Source organism: Camelus bactrianus, chromosome 27, assembly GCF_048773025.1.
Source record: "Camelus bactrianus isolate YW-2024 breed Bactrian camel chromosome 27, ASM4877302v1, whole genome shotgun sequence".
NCBI lineage: Eukaryota > Metazoa > Chordata > Mammalia > Artiodactyla > Camelidae > Camelus > Camelus bactrianus.
In genome coordinates, this window is record NC_133565.1 from 13,829,386 (window position 1) to 13,848,877 (window position 19,492).

Below are 19,492 nucleotides of genomic sequence, written 5' to 3' on the forward strand. Positions count from 1 at the left end.
GAATCTTCCAGTTTTTCTAGATGTTGTAGAAAACCAATTTTCTTAAATATGGAAACATCTCATTTTTAGCTAACTTAAAACCTACAGGGGTAACACAAGAGCAGCCCAGGGGCAGCCAGCCTATCCCTCTGCCTGGCCTCGTGAGGTCAGTTTGGAAGGGCTCAGGGCCAGTAAGGGATTCCAGAAGCTTCTCTATTCAGCACACTGTTTGGTGTTCAGGCCAGTCACAGACGAAGGGTGGAGTGATAAAGGAGTGAGGAGTGTGGCGAGGCACCTGGGCCGCAGCTCAGGGGTTCCCACAGGGCAGAGAATCTTCCTGAACTCTGCTATTTCTCCTCTGAAGACCACTTTTTGCCAACTTCCCCAGCAAAGCACACCTTCCTGAAAGACCATGAGCCCAGCCACACTGGAGGGTAAGTGGCTACTGAACCATAACAGAATTCTGCCTCCCAGGGACAGTTGTCCTTTACCAGAAGCGGAAGACTGTGGAGTCAGAGTCCAAAGCTTTCATGGTAACATCTCGAACTAACAGGTGGGAGTCAAAAAAGGTGTCAGATGATTGTCTTCACCAAGCCTATGAATTTGTGTGTCATCACCATCATCATCATCACTGTTGTCATCATCACCACAACCATCATCACCATCGTTACCCCCACCAGCACCATCATCACCATCATCACAATCACTATTGTCATGATCACCACAACCATCATTGCTTTCATCACCATCGTCATCACTACCATTATCACCACCATTATCGTCACTACAGTCATCACCATCATCACCATTAGCATCCCACCACCATCATCACCACCACCGTCAGTATCATGATAATCACTATTGTCATCATCACCACAAACATCATCACTATCATCACCATCAACATCACTACCATTATCACTACTGTCATCATCACTACAATCATCACCATCACCACCACCATCATCACCATTACCATCCCACCATCATCATCACCACCACCGTTTGTATTACAATCGTAATCACTACCATCTCATCAGCAGCAGCAGCTTCATCCTCATCACATCATCGCTACCACCACCATCATCATCACTACCATCACCATCATCATCACTACCATCATTATCACTACCATCCCACCATCATCATCACCACTACCACCACCATCCCTACCATCATCACCATCATTATCAGCCCACAATAACAACATCCCATCTTAGCTTCAGGTAGAAGGACATTTCTTGCTTCTTCCATACCTATCATCCTCTCTGGCCCTGGACATTCATGTCCCACAGTGGCCTCTGTGGGGCCCACATCAGCCACATGCTAAAAGGCTCCAGAGAGAGACACCAGAGAGCAAGCCAAGCCTGTCCATGCTGGCCCCAAGTCACCGAGAATCTGCTGTGTGCCAGGTTGGGGCTGGGATCTGCACCTTCCTCCTTTAGCCCCTGGCTGAGTCCCCAAAGCCAACCTTCCTTCCTCCCCTTGTTGGCCTCCATCTGGAGGACTTGGCCCTCTGTATCCACCTTTCTCTGCCTGCTCCACCTGCCTGTCAGCTACTGCATGAGTAGGTGCCCAAAACACTTCTGTTAAACAAGCAAATGTCCATCCATGGATGTAGCTCCCACAAAGCAGGCATCAGGTGGCCATTTGGCCACCAGTCTTCCTTCTGACAGCCCAGTGATGCACCATTCAGTTCCCTTAGTTATGGAATTGGGTTGAGGGGACACCTGACATGGGCAAGGCAAATTTCATGGAAGTGTCTTACCATGACGCTCTTCAGAGGAGGCTCTGTCTTGAGGTCGTGTCACATGACACAGACTGTCAAGTTCAACAGGACTCAGACAGGCCTAGTGTGCTCAAGGCAGAACGGGTTGTTTGGATTATTAAATGCAGTTGTAAGTTTGAAATATATATATATATATTTACTTATACTTTACAAAGCGCTAGGCAGAGCGAAAGTCATGTTTTCTTTCTCAGCAGGGTGGAGAGGGACCCTGAGGCTCTGGAGGGAGTCAGGATGTATGCTCTTGTCCTATTTTCTCAGTGACTCACCCAGTGAGACCCTGGAGCAGCCCTGAGCCTCTGCAGAACATTGATCTGTCAGTTGTGCAATGAGGAGATTGCACGGAAAGCATCCAGTGTTCCTCCAAGATCCAGGGCTGCACCACCATCCTGTTGACATTTCCCAGCAAAGCCTGTAAGGCTGTGGGTTGGTGGCATCTTGAAGACTCAGCAATACAGACATTTCTGTACAGAATTGCCATGATGGCCACTCCCAAACTGAGCAGGCACCTGCAGGGGCCACCCTGGTACTCCCATAGGTGCCATGACAGTTTCAAGGCTGACCATAAAAGGTCAAAAAGTGGGTGATGACCCAATTCCTGGGAATCCCAGCCCCTTCCCCAAAGTAGTTGAAATAACCCTCCCACTTGTTAGAATATGAAGTTACCAAGCCCATAAAAACTAACAACCCCACACCTCGTGGCCACTCTCCCTTCTGAGTGAGATGGCCTGCACCCTGTCTATGGAGTGTGCATCTCTCTGAGTAAATCTACTTTTACTCAACTATGGCTCACTCTTGAATTCTTTCCTGCACGTAGCCAAGGAACCTCACTTGATGGGGCGTATCCCAAGGACTCGCCTGAGACCTGGGACATGGCCATCCTCTCATGCCCCATTTTTTCTGTATCAGTTTCACCTGGATGCCCTACATGGATGTATTCTTGGACCCCCTGCCACAGGAGCTCCCAGGGATGGTGTGTGTCCGTCCATATTCCAACCCAACAGCATGGCGTCCGGCAGGATCACCCTCAAGCTCAAAGACAGTGAGAAGTCCCCCACGCTGCCAACCACAGGGTGATTCTAGGGTGCTGAAAAGGGTTTGGTATCTTTCCCCATCCCTCTGCACCCACCGACTAGATTCCCACATCGTACTCCTCTGGAGGAAGTCTGGGTTGCTCTCATTGTGTAAAAAAACATCTCCCAAGGAAGGACCATATTCTAAAACAATGGGGTTGCCAACATGCATGTGCCCTGATGGCAGATCTGAGGGAAGAGTCCATCATCCCCGACCTGCATTCCCTCTCCCCTAACCACAGGTGAGGGGCATTTGTCTTTACATGGCCATCACCCAAATCTCCTCCTGCGTTGGCAGGGAATTTCCCCATGGTGGGAGTTGGGTGGGAGGTGACTTCTGAAGCCAAAGCAGCAAGACCATCCTTCCTTACCTGCCCATCCACCCAGCCGGGCTTGTGACCTGAGCTCTGGCACCGGGACGCCCCTGCATGGGGCTTGGGCTCACAGTGAGAAGTGATGTCGCACAGGGACGGCTAGAATCCAGACACGGGCAGGCAATGGGCTGCCCGAGCAGTTCAAGCACTAACAGCATCCTCTCTGGCCAGCTCCAGAGGTGCAGCCACACTCATGTGCCTGCTCCCATGCTCCCTTGGTTCCTGGGTGTTTTCCAAGCTTGGTTCTGCAGCCTTGCTTCCTGGGGTCCTTCTAGTAAAGGCCCTTTCTGCTGAGTCATCCCTTTGGTTCATGTTGCCTGCCACCAGGCTCTGGTTATTGGTCTGGTGCCCAGGAGGTGGGGTAGGGCTAGTCCCGGAGAAGAGCCAGCATGATCTTAAAAGGCATTTGCCTCCTGTGAGGCCTGTGCAGTCTTCAAGCAATGGATGAGCGCTCCTTCTTCAACAAGTGGGAGTGAAACCCACGGGAGCCCAGGAGGGGTACAGGGTAATCTGGGACTCAAGGGTCTCAAGTCCCAATATCTCCATCCCAGGTGTCGATCCCCAGCCCTTCCCTATTTGGGCCCTGACTTTTGCTGGCCTGCTCAGGAAAGAGAAGAATTACATACCAAAGTCGCCACTGAAACTGCCTGATGCAGACCTAAGGGTTGGTCCAAGGTGGGCAGAAGAGTAAGCAGGATAAGACAGATTTGTTGATATGAGGGCATTCGGCCATTACACAGAACCCAACATCTTGATTTATATGCATGACTGGGACATTGTGCTGTACACCAGAACTTGACATATTATAAATGATTATACTTCAATTAAAAAAAGAAAAAAAAAAAGAAAAAGAACTCAACATTCTGGAATGTGTCCTAGGATGATTCCTTCTGGGATGGCTCTTGGAAGCTTGAAAAAAGCAGCAAATGGCCTAGTTTTTAAAGAAATCGGCAGTGGAAAAGCAATGCCAGAACTTGCAGGGCAGACGGTGGAGGAAAGATCAAAGGCTCAGAGAGGTAGCCTGCAAGGCTCAGAGACATAGAAAACAAATTCATGGTCACCAAAGGGGATAGCGGAGGGATAAATAAGGAGCTTGGGATTAGGAGATACAAACTACTGTATATAAAGCAGATAAACAACAAAGACCTACTGCATAGCAGGGAGCTATATTCAGTATCTTATAATAATCTGTGATGAAAAAGAATCTGAAAAGAACTTATAAATATATATACATATATATACACATACACAAACATATATAACTAAATCACTTTGCTGTACACCTGAAATTAACACGTCAAATCAACTATACTTCAATAAAAAACAAAAACAAAAACAAAAGAATTGGTCTACTCTAAGAGATTGGAAAACCCAGCATCTGACTATGCTCCTTGGAAGGGCTGGAGGACACTTACCAAGATGATAAGGAATTCACTGGTGAGGGGAGTACTGGCATCGTTAAGAAGCTCAGTGGTGGCGTCCTCAGCAGGGCAGCCAGGCCTGGTGGTAGGAGATGTTATCACAGAATAGGGCTCCCAAGAGCAGTGGGGGTGAAGTTTTGCCCCCAAGGCTGTGTTGATTCTCCTGCTCTTTGTTCGAATACAATCTGCAGGACCGGGATCTGATTGTATGAACCTTCTGCAGAACAGCCAGCTGGTCTACTATCTTATGATGTCATGTCAACCAGACCCTAGGGGCAGGAAGGGACAGTACCCTTGATGCCATGGCAGGACACATGTTCTCTGGAGGGTGGGAGACCAGCCCTACAAAGACTTTGAGGCCTGGCCCACTTGCGGTGTTTTTAGGGACCCAGTAGTCCAGGGCATGATGGGTCACTCCTCCAAATAAAGGGAGGGTTATTGTACCTTAAACTTCCTACCTCTAAGGAAAAAGCACAATGCTTAGTAGGCCTTCTGGGGCCTTCACACTTTGGAACTGCTCTGACCCATTTATCAGCTAGTGCAGAAAGTTTCTGGTTTGGAGGAGTTTTAAGTGGCTCCCCAATATGGAGGGGCTGTACAGGAGCCAGACAGGGCAGCTTTGATCCTTGGGCTAGACGCACCACAAGCAGTGGTCCAGGTCCTATGTCATCTGCCTTTGCGCACTGACCCCTGTCCCTCACCTCCCACCATGATCTCATGGGGGTTTCCATGAGGAGTCAACTAAGGACAAAAAAGCCCAAGCTTGGTTCATGAACAGATCTGCTCCGTATGTCAAGGGGGACAAGGATGGACAGCATCTGCTCACAGCTCCGAGCCGGGGTGTGAGAATCCTCGTCAGGGACAGAGCATCACGCAGTGCACCTGGCCATCCACTTTGCGCATCCAGAAAAGCGCCCCAAGGTGAGGACATACACGGATTCGTGCGCTGCAGGGACTTGCTTAGCTGGTCAGTCAGGAGCCTGGAAGGAGTGAACTGGAAGTTCAGGGATGAGGAGACCTGGGGAAGAGGCATGTGACTGGACTGGCCAGGAGTGAGCGGAGTGCGAGGGTCTTTGTATTCGCCCCAGTGAGGCATGAACAACCGAGTGGACAGGATGACTTGGCCAGCAGATGTCAGACCTCCTCAGCCCGCACTGCCTGGGTGCCTGAGCAACAGAGGATGGAGATGGGAAGGATGAGCCATTTGGGGGATCGTGCACTGCTGACCCTCAACTTTTTTTATTATTACTTGACTCTCTGCCACTAATAATGCTTCCACCAAAATATTCTCATATGATATTAATATAAGGACACCCCTCTCTTTGTAGCTACAGATATATGTATCTTTTTCAACCTTTCATTCTCTGCTGTTCCGTAATCTTATGTTTTAGAAGTCTCTCATTAAAAAGCAAATAGCTGTACTTTTAAAAACTAGACTGAGAATCTTTGCCTTTTAGCTAGAATATTTAAAATGTCTGTACATATATAGATTAAAAAGCATTTAAAAGTAAAGTATATATATTTTGATATATGTTTAATTAATATATATATAATTGATATATAAAATGTTGATATATTTGGGTGTGAATTTAGCATAAAAAATGGTTTCTTTTCCTCCCCTTTTTTAAGAATACTTTTTTTTTCATTCATACCCTTGCTCTAATCTTTTAGTGAATACCCTAGAAATTATGCCATGAATTCCTTTTTAAAAACTGAGATATAATTGAAGTATAACATATTAGTTTCAGGGTTGGAACATAATGATTCAATCTACGTATATATTATCAGATAATCACCACGGTAAGTCTAGTGAACATCCATCATCATCCATAGTTACCAGTTTTTTTCTTGTGATGAGAACTTTTAAGATCTTAGTCTTAGCGATTTTCAAACAGACCACACAGCATTATTAGCTATAGTCACCATGACATCCCCAGGACATCCCCAGTTATTTTATAACTGGAAGTTGGTACCTTTTCACCCCCTATTTCACCCTTCACCTGTGAATTCTTTTTTTTTTTTTAATGGAGGTACTGGGGATTGAACCCAGGACCTTGTGCATGCTAAGCACATGCTCTACCACTGAGCTACACCCTCCCCCCTCTCCCACCCATGAATTCTTAATCTATAAAAATCTGAATGCAATACCTTTACCTCTCACCCAGAAAGAACAAGGACCTTGGACATTTGAACTCCACGTAACTCCTCTTGACTTGGGTGTTATCCTGCCTAGAACTTTAATTCTGTTCTGATTTTCTCAACCCCACCAGACATTATTCATGCTGATTTGTACAATCCACGGTTGCATTTATTTGTACTTTTGTTGCTCTTCATTCCTTCTCCCACCTGGAGCCTTCAACTGTGATCACTTTCCAACTCCCTTCAATAAGAGCCATCCGGTCATAAAGTCCCTTGGTCCATATTTCACTGTCACTCTCAAAAGGCCTTTCCCCTGAGTAGAAAATATTAGTTTAGGCAGTTGTCCTGTGAAATTCTTTTTCCAAAATAAATTTTCCATAGTAGTCCAACAAGTGAGGAAGAGAGAGAGAGCTCTCCTGATTGAAGCAGGGATGGAAGATCCAGAACCCTCATTACTCAACCTGCTCCCCAACTCAGTCAGCCTAGAGCACCCCCTGGAAATGCTAGAGAACCCCAAGATACAGTTTGCAAATGATACTTAAAAACTTACAAATCAACATAAACTCACCGTTGCCTAGACCCTAAGGAAGTCCAGTGGGCAGCACTGGTGATGTCCATCCTGCCCTGTTCAGGGAAAAGCCTCCCTGAGTCTGAGGCAGGGGCTCTTCTGGCCTGAAGAGGCCATTGGTACTATGGGGCATAAATGAATTCTTACACCCATGGCAACCACAGAGGACCATGGACAGCTGTGCAGGTCGTACACTATTCAAAGTTTCCTGGCCCAGGAGGCAAGTTGGATCTGAAGTCCGTCCAGTGCACGTTCTACTCTTCTGACTGGTCCCTGGGTTAGATCAGGTCCACCTTTTTTCTAATTCACATGCAGGTTCTACAGTACAGGCCAAGTGTGGGGCGATGACTAGGATGAAGTGCCACAATCAAGCCACCTGCCTTTCTGAGCTCAGTCTCCATGCTCACTGGGCTTCTTGGTGACCCTGTAGACTTACTGTAATTGTGAATCCAGGAAGGGGTGCCCTGGGGGACATGACCTAGAAGGGAACCTCTCCTTGGACAAGTGAATTGGTGTCTGACTTACAGCCCTTATGCGCATGTGGGGTCCACCTCCCTGGACCCAGCAGGATTCCAGGAACTGCGAATTGGCCTTAAGCCCTGAAACCCTTGGAAGGCCCTTGGGAGAGGCACTTAGCTCCCACCCACCCTGGTGTCTATGGGGCCTTCCACTGCTGGCTGGGATCCAGTCTTAACTTTCCATCCCCCCTCCCCCTATATTCCACTGCTCCAGTGACAAAAGCCTGGAACAACAATGACACCCAGCCAACCCAAGAACAGGGCTGTGAGCAGCGTCTAACGCCCTCCTCAGTTCCCGGGGGCCCGTGGGGAGCGGGCAGGCTGCAGTGATGGGAAAACACACATTGTCTGGGGGCGTTGCGGATACAGTACAGATTATTTTTAGCAAATTGTTCCGACTGAGTGAAAAACCTGAAAGATAGTGTTGATAATCATCCTTCTTTTAGCGCCGCAGATGGCGCTGCTATAATTAGACGCTTGTTTCTGGGTGATTCTGCTGTTCCGATGAGAAGACACCTTGCTGGTTGCAGAAACACATCACTGAAGGTTTATTGTTCAGTTTGGGTCTCGATCTTTTCCTCTTTACCCTTCAGGATTAACCACATTTGTGATAAAAAGTAAATTATTCACATGCCTCTCGAGCTAATATTAGCCTGAATGTAAATAAGAGGTTTGGGCTCACTTTTGTCCTCCAATCCCGGTGACAACCAGGAATTATCCCCTGCTGCCTGCCCTCCTCCTCAGAGGTTCTTCCTGGGCCCCCAGCCAAGCCAGACTCTGGTATCTCATTCCATCCTGCACTTCCTTTCATATCCATGTTTGTCATTTGCAACTGTGAATTTATCTGTGACACACTCAGACTCATGTCTGTCCTGTTTGCTGGACCATAAACTCCGCAGCTCCCAGATTCCTTACCTTCAGAAACTTGTGCAGTGATGCATGTTTGTTCTTTTAAGCTGTTCAGGTGGGTGGACATTTGTTACGCAGCAATGAGTAACTAGCTCATATCCCAACTGCATCTTGATCTCCTGGCTCTCTGAGTCAGAGAGGAGCTCCGTTCCCTCACAGCTTCCAGCAGTGTGCCCTCTGTTCTTCTCCCCACTTCTCTGTCCTCACCAGCCCCCCCATCCCCCTCCAGCCCTCTGGCCCTGGCTCAGGAAGAGACACCAACAGGGGCCAGCATAGACCATGATAGAGGGGAGGGCAAAGCCCCATTGACCAGGGTGCCAGGTAACCTGGAGAACCAGGGAATCTCATAGTCCATCAGGGACTGGGCTGAGAAGGAGACTTGACCTTGCTCCCCTCCCCCATGCTAGCTCAGCCTCATTTTCTAACTCTTCTCGATTCCTGAGCTCTTCTTCCATGCACCCTTCCGATCCCACCACAGGGGAGCCATGCTGCCACCTTCTCCAGTCTGCCCGAGGACCATCATTCTCTGAGTCCAGTCGTGAGCTCTTCCCTCCGTCCCAGTGCCACTGACTGGTAGTGTTTGGGAGGCTGTATCTTATCAACAAATCCAGTGGTTTTATCCTTGGACAAGACTTCCCGCAAAGAGAAGGGCTCCCACCCATTGCTCAGGCCCAGGACTTCTGCCCCCAGGGCCCCTACCAGACACAGATCACTTCCATTTGATAAATGCCTCTATCCCCCAGAGTCTCCTGCACCCTCCTGCTGCTTACCACCCCGACTCCGGTCCCTGCGTCTTGCTCTGTAACACACCAGCTGAGACAGTGGACAAACATGGGCACTTCCTTCTCCTTTTCTGATTAAGTTTTAATTTTTGCAAAAGTGATCCCCATGTGTAGGGTGCAATTCAAATATTTGAGGCTCATGGTGAAATGAGGCCATCCTCTGCCTCTCCCTCTCTTTTTTCCAAATGACTTTTTTTTTTTTAATTTTGGAGGGAGGTGATTAGATTGATTGATTGATTGGTTGGTTGATTGATTGATTTTTTAGTGGAGGCACTGGGGATTGAACCCAGGACCTTCTGCATGCTAAGCACACACTCTGCCACTGAACTATACCCTCCCTCCCTTCCCCCCTTCCCCACCACTTGTCTCTCTTATTCTGTTGTCCCACTCTGTAGGGGTTACATAGTTCATTTTTTATATTTTCTTCTGAAAAAATAAGGATATGTGCTTCTTAAATTTTTATTATCTTTTGATATTAGTTTTGACTTTATATTATAATTGTGGAGGATTTGACACTTGTAGTCCACTGTGCTCCCACCTTCCTCCCTCATCCATCATCCTAATGTATCTTTACATCACAACTTTGGGTTCAATTAATAGTCAGTGTTTATCATCAGAAACTGACACAACATTGTAAACTGACTATGCTTCCATAAAAAAGAATGCAAATGTAAAAAATATAGCATTTACATTACCAGGAATATTGAAGAACCGAACAGAATATATCCTTTCTCATAATCCACCCTTCTATGTAATAGGGAAAAACAAATCTGACTCCATATTGGATCTACTTCTTTAACTTTGTATTCTTTTGCTTTTGCTACAAGCTAATCACTAAAGGGATGTTGCCTATAAGCTTAAAATATACATAATGGCCCATCTCTGGGAACCCTGCCTCCCAGGTAATGAGTGTTAAGATAAAATACCTTTGTTTAGCTCACAGGGAACATCCTGACCAGACCCACCTGTGAATGGCTGCAGGAAGGAAGAAATAAACACAGCCCCTCTGAGGCTGATCGGAATGGGAAAGGTTTGACTTTACCCTGTCGCTCTCTGTAGAAACAGTTTTGTTATGTTTTTTTTAATGACTGGCTGATAATTTCATACTAGAGAACATGCCCTAATTGAGTTAATATTATCATGGTTAGTATTTCAGTTGTTCCCACCCTTTTGCAATCACAGGCGATGCTTCCATGAGCCTTGTGATAAAGGCCCTTGCACATGTGTGCAAGAACACTTCCAGGACAAAGTCTGACAGTGGGATCCCTAGATCGGAGGACACGTGTGTGTAGTTCTGATTCACGTGCCCTAACTGTCCCTCAAGGACAGTGGTTATCAAAGGTTGGGGCTTGGCCCATCTTGGTTTTTTCTCACCGATTTATAGCAGCCAGTGCCTGCAACATCAGATGAACAGATGATTATCCATAGGCTACTGTCTTCATATTTTAGACACAAACACACCTTATTCTTTTAATGACTGTACGACAATTCCATTTTAGGGATATACCTTAATTTTATTCTCAGCTTATCGTTTGCCTTTTTCATTTATAAGGGAGGGGTAATTAGGTTTGTTTGTTTGTTTTAATGGGGGTACTGGGGATTGAACCCAGGACCTCATGCATGCTGAGCATGCACTCTACCACTGAGCTATTACCTCCCCCACCCACCCCCATCCCCTACCCCCGCTTTTTTACTTGAATCAGATGTTTTCTTCCAGGCGGAAATATTTGGCTCTTATCTGGTAGAATCAATCGATTATGTTATTCATGGCCTCCAGTTTTGTAATATCAAGCCTCCAATCCTGAGAGCCCCCTTTAAGGCATGGTGTCCAGTGCATCTCCAAGAAGCGATGTCCCACAGATGGGAAAGTTGCCACATAAAAAGGTGTCTGACAGCATCTCTGCACACCACGGTCAGCCATGGAGCTCTGCAAGGAACTGCCCCTATACACAGCCCCAACCGCTGGCATCGCAAGCGGACAGTCTCAGACCAGGGGCCTAAGCCAGCTTCAAGCACTCCAGCAGCTGGAGTGGAAGGTGGGAGGCCAGACAGGTGGGTGTCTCATACTCTCCTGCAAGGCTGGACGTGCTGGAGGCCACTCCAGCTCCCTGTCCCCCAGCCTCCTGCTCACCCCCCATTTCTGCTCAGCTTTCTCCATCCGGCCCCACGGTATACCACAAACTAGTGAGCAGCTACTTTGTGCCAGGACCTGCACTGGGGGCTGGGATGATGGTGAGCAGACATCCTCTGCGATGTGGAGGTCGGTGGTCCACGGAGGGCAGGCTCCCGGCTTAGTCCAGAGAAGGAACGCTTGCACTGAGCACTGACCCCAGTGGGAGCTGCCCAGACCCCACGGACAGGGAGACTGAGCCGCACATGCAAGGAGCTGGAGGCAGGAGGGAGCAGGTGAGGCGGGAACCAAGGGCCAGAGCCAGGGCTACTGCCCACCCGGGAGGCACTGCTGAGATCCTACGCCCAGGACAGCCCCAACCATGCATAACCCAGCGGGGAGAAGCACCCGGCCCTGCGCACACCCGGCGAGGCCAGCAGGGGGCGCCCCGCACACCGAGGGGCAGTGCTGGCTCAGGCCCAGAGTCACAGGACCTCCAGGGATGGCCAGGCTCTGGCAGCTGGCGGGCTGAGGCTCCTGTTTTGACTTAACTCAGATGCTCAGTTTTCTCATCTGTAGAATGGGGGTCATGTCAGGGCACCCCCTGGCATTGGTGAGGAGTGACCCACCGCGAATCCTCGGGTCAGTGAGCCCTACTCAGTGAGTGTAGATGGAGGGCGGTGAGCCGAGTCCACCCATTAGCCAAGCCATGCATCGCAAGCACACACACTCATCCGGAATCGTATTTTCTAGGCATCTTACTAATTTCATCCTCACTGCAGTGCTTTGCAGACTTGTTCGTCTCCATCACAGATTTCAGCATGCCCTGCACCTCTGGGATTTCCCTGGACCACAGGGTCCCCATGCGCCCCTATCCTGGGGGATGCTCTAGGATTTGGGGTCAAAGGTCGAATGCACCTATTAGTCCCCTGAAAAGTGTGTCCCTCACCCCTCTCCCAGAGGTGGTGACAGGCATATACATCAGGTCCTGGACAAATGCTGCTCCCTTGGGATAGTCATAGCTTTCCCTGCGGGAGCGCCCACCTGCATAGTCCTCCTACAGAGGGACCACCCTGTGCACTGGGAGGCGGGCTGGTGCTTACCCTCAGGTGTCCACCACTCCCTCTGCGGCCCCAGCAAAGGGTTTGCATTTAGAAGGTCAGGAAGTGGTCCTTCTTACAGGGCGGCCTTAAATTATTTCAGCTGCACCGAGGTATTTCAAAGTCAGGCCAAATAAACATGTGCATCTAAAAAAGGCAAAACAGGGCCATTTGAAATAGAGAAGAAAGCCTTTCCCATATCCTGAGGGTGTGGCCAGACTCCCCCCACCCCCCCAACCCCCCCCCCCAGGGTTTGCTTTGGTTTTGTGTGTTTGCCAAGACACAGAGCTGCTCTTGCTTCGGGATGAAAGCATTTTCTTTTCATTAAAACGTGAGGCAACCTAAGTTTCCTTCCCTGATTTGCTCTGGGGCCACCCCGGCCCCCTGCAGCTGTCGGGGCCACATCTTTAAAGGGTTTGCTTTTCTTGAGAAGGCAACCATGACCTACGCGATGTTATCAACCAATCAGGCTCAGGGCAGAGAGGAAGGGCGATGTTCCCCAGGCTCCCCCACACAGCATCCCCCACCCATGGTCAGATACCAGACACGCCCCTCTACTTCCCCAGATGCTTTCTTGCTCGCCCCCTCTTCACATCGGCCCAGTGCCCAGGAGATACAACCCCTTTTCCTGAAGAGTCTGGATTGAAACCAGTGTGGGAATCACCTTCTTTTCTTTTCTTCTTGCAATTATGCCTCCAGGCTTAAATCCATCATCTAAATGAAGCCCAAAGGGAGGGGACCATCTGCTACAATTTTCTGTGTGTTGTCCCCGCATTTCCACTCATCCTCAGCTCCTGGATCACGACAGGGACAGCCCATACCTGGCCCCACCTGAACCACATACAGATGCTCTGACACAAGTGGGTCTTCGTGTCTAAGCAGTCCGCCCTGGGACCCTCACTGCAACCCCATCTCAGTGGAGCATTGACACAAACAGAGGCCCCTCTCTTCCTGCTCCTCCATAAGCTCCTGCTCATTCATTCATTCATTCAACAACGTTGACACTGGGCTCAAGATGGCTCATTCAACACATCCTCGGAGCCTCTGAAATAGCAGAATATGTATAACAACAAATACTTAGGAGCCCTGCAAAACTAGAAAAAGTGCCACCAGCAGACCGGAACATGGGGGATTTCCAGAAGAGAGAGAAAGAGCAGATGAGGTCAGATTAGTGGTGAAACCCAATATCACAGAGGAGCCCAAGAGGCGGGACCCCCCCGCCCCTGTCCAGAGGGGAGGCACATTGGCTGTGGGGGAAGGTGCAGGCCATCGGACATGGATGCAGAGAGTGGCTTGAAGGGCCATCCAAGCAGTTGAGCCAGTGCCCCATTTGCTCCCAGGGGACAGCCAGAGTGCTGCTTTAAAACTAGACAGAGAGCTGCAAGGTTCATCCCCAGGAGAGAAGCAGACGCCCCATCCCGCAACTGCATCCAAAATGAAAGGCCAGGTGTCCCCAGATCAGAGCTCCAAGAAGGCACTCTCCCTTTGTTCCTCCCTGCCTGTCTCCACGTGCCCGGGCGCAGGGGTGCAGCGTGGCTGTGACTGGAGTGGACAGTCCCTGACAGAAGGGAGGTTTACTTGTGCCACAGAGCAAGAGTGATCAGTCAAGACTACAGACAGTTCCCAAGCAGGCTTGGCTCAGGACACCCTGAACATGTTCAGATTGCTCCAGGGCCCCAGAGAACTTTTATTTCTACGGAGAAAACCTATCATAACAGAAGTTAAAACTCAGGAGCATTTTAAATATTTACTCATTTCTTTAAAAATGATCACAGAGCCATCACACATTGACACAAATAACAGAACATTTATGAAAATAGCTATCTTCTAAAAACAGTTTATTCAGTAAGAAGAGTGACATTGTTTTATATTTTTCCAAATCTTGACAACATCTGGCTTAATGGACAGCTGGATTGTCATATCTGCTTCTGATTTCAATCTGTCAGGATGTCACACATCACGTAGACTCTGGGAAACTCTGCTGAACACTCAGGAGAGAAAAATGTCTTTGTATTCCTATTAAATAACTTTGAGTTTGTGGCCTCCAGAAAAAGTCTCAGGAACCCCCCAGGGGTCCACGGACCTCACATCGAGAACCACTGTCCTGACACTCATTTACACATGGGACCAGACAACCAAGAATCCCCATTCATTTGAAGGAAATCAACAGTTTGCTAAAGAAGAACCAGACAGATCCTGAAGAAAACAGGATAACATAGGAATCAGAAGAGGACATTAAAGTAAGTATAATTAATATCCTTTAAGAGGTTCAACAGGATATTAGAACCAGTCAGATGGTGAGTAGACAAAAAGAAAACACAGAAAAATCAGTACTTTTCCTATATATCATGAAGAACTAGATACCATTTGGAGCTGGCAACAAAAATCACAGATAATCAAGGCATAAACTTAATCAAATTCTGGCAGATTTACCTAAAGATTTTTAATTGTATTAAAGAACATACATTGAAAGATGTATTACACTTCCTGCCAAGCCTCAGTGTTATAAAAATACTGGGCACATCCCAGGGACTCGTTCAAGACCTGGGACACGACCATGCTTTCGCGCCCAATTTCCCTGTATCACTGGGATTCTCTGCTCAGATGTCACCATGCCCACTTCCAGATCCACTTCCTGTGTGGGCTTCTTCCCCAGCCCTGGCAGGGGTGGGGAGAAGCAAGGGCATGTGTCCGGGGAAGGGGGACAGGAGGTCAAAGGTGGAGCTTGGACCCGCCAGCTGCATGTAAGACCTGCACTGTTTTAGAGGGTTTAGCTAACATCTAGCAAAACCTCGAATGCACAGTTCCCCTTCTAGGAATCTTCCATTAGTTGCAGAAAAGAGCCCGTTCTTAGTGGAAAAGCCATTCGTGGAACTACAAGCAGAGAAAAGTAGGAAAGTCTACTGGATAACTTGCAGGCTCTCGAGCCAGGCTCCAAACTGGACTTTATCATTAGGTTGCTGTGTGAGCCTGGGCAGGTGGCTTAACCTCTCTGTGCCTCAGAGAAGCTCCTCACATGAAAAATGGGAATAGTAGTAACAAAACTCAGCGTTTTGTGAGGCTCCAAAGAGTTAATAAATGCAAAATACTCAGCCCAGTGTTTGGCATTTGGTGAACACTCACTACCCACTGGGTCCTATAATGCCCTGACCTCATTCCTATACAGAGCACATTTATATGCATCCCTGCGTGTTGATACGTGCCCCAAACTGTACAAACTGGCCCGTTCACAGTGGTCGCCTGGAAGCGGGGGTGAGTATGGAGGAAGGGGGTCAGTGTCAGTGTGGATGTCCATCCTCTTACAATGGGTCTACTGATAAATTCTTCCCGCTTTCTCTAAAAGGTACTAACTCATGTAGGTAGGTACTTAATAGGTGCAGTACGTAGGTGGATGGACAAGAGCTGAGCAGGCAGAGCCCTGGGACACAAGGCCTTTCTCCCGTCCCACGGGCCATCCAAGAGTAGGGGAGGGGGTGGGTGCATGGAGGGGGGCGCCTCCCAGTGCCGGGCCGTGAAGTCTAGCATCGCTAGTCTCCTTCCTTCCCTGCGCTTTGCTCCACCTCCTGGGGCCCAAGTCCCCCAAGTAGACACAGTCACTCGGTGAACAGTGATCTCATCTAAAAATACACAGCCTTCAGGAGGATCCAGGGTCCATTAACCTGGCTTAGTGCGAACAGCGGGCCAGGTGCTGTTTGAGGGAAGGGGGCTGGCAGACAGAACGCAGGGGATGGGGATCAGGCACCAGTCTGAACCCTGGACCCCTTAGGCGCTAGAAGGCAGGTGCACCCGTCACCCATTTCATTTCCTCCAGGGCTGGCCTGGGGCCCCGGAAAGATGCAGGGGTGTGGTCTCCGGAGTCCATCTTCCTCCCACTCACCCCTCCTCCCCCTCCCCCTTGCCTCTCTCCTCGTCCTGCCCTCCCCCTCCCTCCTCCAGCCTCCTTCTCCTCCTCTACCCCCTCCCCCTCCCGCCCTTTCCGATCCTCCTCCTCCTTCCCCCACGCCTCCTCCCGCCTCCTCCCCTTCTTCTCTCCCTTCCTCTTCCTTTCTTTCTCCTCCTCTTTCCTTCCCTCCAGGCCCCCTTGCTCTTTCTCCCCATCCTGCCCCTCCTCTTCCCTCTTCCCATCCCCGGCCCCTCCTCCTCCCCCTTACCCCTCCTCCTGCTTCTCCCTCCTCCTGCCTCTCCCGCCTCCCCTTCCTCCCCCACCCGCCTCCGGACCTCACCCCCTTTATCTTCATCTCTCCATCCCCTTTCTCTCTACCCCTCTTTTCCTCTCTCCTGTCTCCTTCTTCTCCCCCTTGCCCTCTCCCTCCCTCCGTCCGGGGTGGCAGAGGTGGGCGGAGCTGCCCGGGGCGCCGGCACCTGCTCGGCGGCCGCGTGTGTTCTCTGCCTAGGGCTCCGCGGGCGGGAGGGAAAGTGGGTCAAGCGTGGGGCTCAAAAAGGAGCCCGGAGACACGAGGCCCCTGCCAGGCGCGGGACCGGGAGGCGGCCTCCGCGTAGGACGCCGAGGATGCGGGACAGCTGCGCCCCTTCCCCCCCCTACCCCCGCCCACAGCCAGCCGGCGGGGCCCGAGACCTGCCCGCAGCGGAGCCGGACTCCCGGGGCGCGACCGCCTTTCTCCGTGTGGGACCATCCTGATGGGTCCACGGCGCCCTGCACGCCCGCACTTCTTCAGATCCCACCCAGTCTGAGGTCTTTCCCTCCGGGATGTGGTCCCCGCCACCCCTCCCTGCCCTCTAGTGTCAGCCGCGGGCCTCCGCAGCCTGGAGTCCCAGCCATTGAGCTCGCCTCTGCGAGCACTTCTTCGACATCCCCAGATCTGCACAGTTGTGGGGGGCCCTGGGTCTGCTCCAGGGAAGCCTCCGAGGGTCTGATGCCTGAACGGCCTGCTTGCCTGTTTACTACTGTGCCCTGCTCCTGCCAGTGGCCCTGCCGAGAGCTGCCCAAACATTGTCCCCCACCCCAGCAGTCTTGGCAGGGCTGCCCCTGTGGGCTGTGCCCCAGGGCCAGCTGAAGGTACTGTCCTGGGGCAAGGACTGGTCACTGGGACCATGGAGGTGACAGAGCCTTCCAGGCATCAGTCCCTGGGTGTCCCTCTGAGCAGTCTCCCACTCAGCAGACCTGCCCTGTCAGGGGCCCCTCGCTTCATCCTTGTACATCTGGCAAACTTCCCCATTGGTCAGGGCCTTGAGGCTCTACCATCTCCCAACACACTGAGCTCTCCAGCTTTGGAGCACCTCCTGGAAAGCCTGGTCCTGGAAAAGCCCTACCCCATGGTCACCTGACCCACATTTCACCTTAGCCCAGAGACTTTCCAAAGCCTCTCATGAGAATACTTCTCCCTCCCCGGCACCCCTGACACGGTCTGCATCCTTCAGTGACCCTGGCAAGAGCTGGCCGGTCCGCTGCCTTTGGGAGGCTGGCCTCTATGAAGGCTGGGCCTGAGCTGAGCTTCTCACCTGGGAAGCAGGAGGCCTGGAGGGTCTCAGGGACTGCCACGGTCATCCCGAAGGCTCCAGGCTTGAGAGGACTTTGCTGTGGGAACCCTGCAGTGACCACATCACCGTTCATGCATGTCCAGCGTGTAGTCAGCAGCAGTGCCCCACCACGGTCAAGTCTGGGGGACTCCTCATTAATCTGAACCCAGGCCCATGGAGCTCGCCTAACTGGCCAGCATTTGGGACCCCCCACCACCACCTCTGGGCTCTCAGAAGGGCTGACATTGGCTCACAAGCCCTCCTCTAGTCCACTTAAGAGGACAGTTGAAAGGGGGGAGGGTAGAACTCAGTGGAAGAGCGGACACTTAGCATGCATGAGGTCCTGGGTTCCATCTGCAGTACCAACGTTAGAAACAAACAAACAAAAAAACACCAAAAAACAAAAAACAACTAATTGCCTCCCCGCAAAAAAAATTTTTAAACTTTTAAAAAAAGGATAGGTGGACATGAAAGACTCCCACGATGAGAGGGAGAGGGGGCATGGGAAGAAAGGAAAGTTGAGACAGGCAATTGGTAAAAGGTGACATTTTCAGCACCTGGAGAGGACACCCGGGAGAGCGGTCAGGGGCTGCTCTCCTGGGCATCCAGGCGCCAAGTCGGCCAGAGCTGCAGACCTCAGGCCTACCCTTTCTCCTCATAGTTCTCCCTGTGGGGAAGTGGGGATGGAGGGGTCCCCCAGACCACTCCAGGCAGGCCCTCAGCCAGTCAGCACCAAAGTCAACCAGGCATGGGTGTTTTGGAGTGAAAAAAACCGCAAATGAATTGCAGCCAGGGCTCCCAAACACACCACCATCCCACCCACTGACCCTTTGTTTCGAAAACTTTATGTGTTCAATAAATGGCACTTACATAGGAAAAAATCTGTGCAACTTCTGAATGTGTCCCTTAGGGAGTTGGACAGGGATCCGAGAGGACCCGCAGGGGAGGAAGAACCAGCCCCCGCCCCAACCCCCTACGACACTTCCCCTGGTTACACCCGGCAGGGCTGGATTTGAACACCTTTTTTGCCACTAGAGCAAGGGCTGCCAGTCCCTGCCACTTCCTCTCCTTGGTGACAACGTGGCCTCCCAGAGCTCGAGCCCTGCCAGCTGGCTCCTATCCTCTAGGACCTCAGACAAATCATCGAACACAAACGCAGAGGCCTGCGGATCTCTCAGTAAACACCGCTCAGGAAAAGCAAGGCGGAGTTACGAGAAAGATTTCAATTGAGTCGACCTTTGTTTTTATTTGACTT

The 19,492-nt window shown here is 50.4% G+C and overlaps 1 pseudogene; it reads left to right on the plus strand.

Moving 5' to 3' along the window:
- Positions 1-555: 555 nt before the first annotated feature.
- LOC105081062 (eukaryotic translation initiation factor 1 pseudogene) overlaps positions 556-19,492 on the plus strand; it is a 28,418-nt pseudogene continuing 9,481 nt past the window's right edge.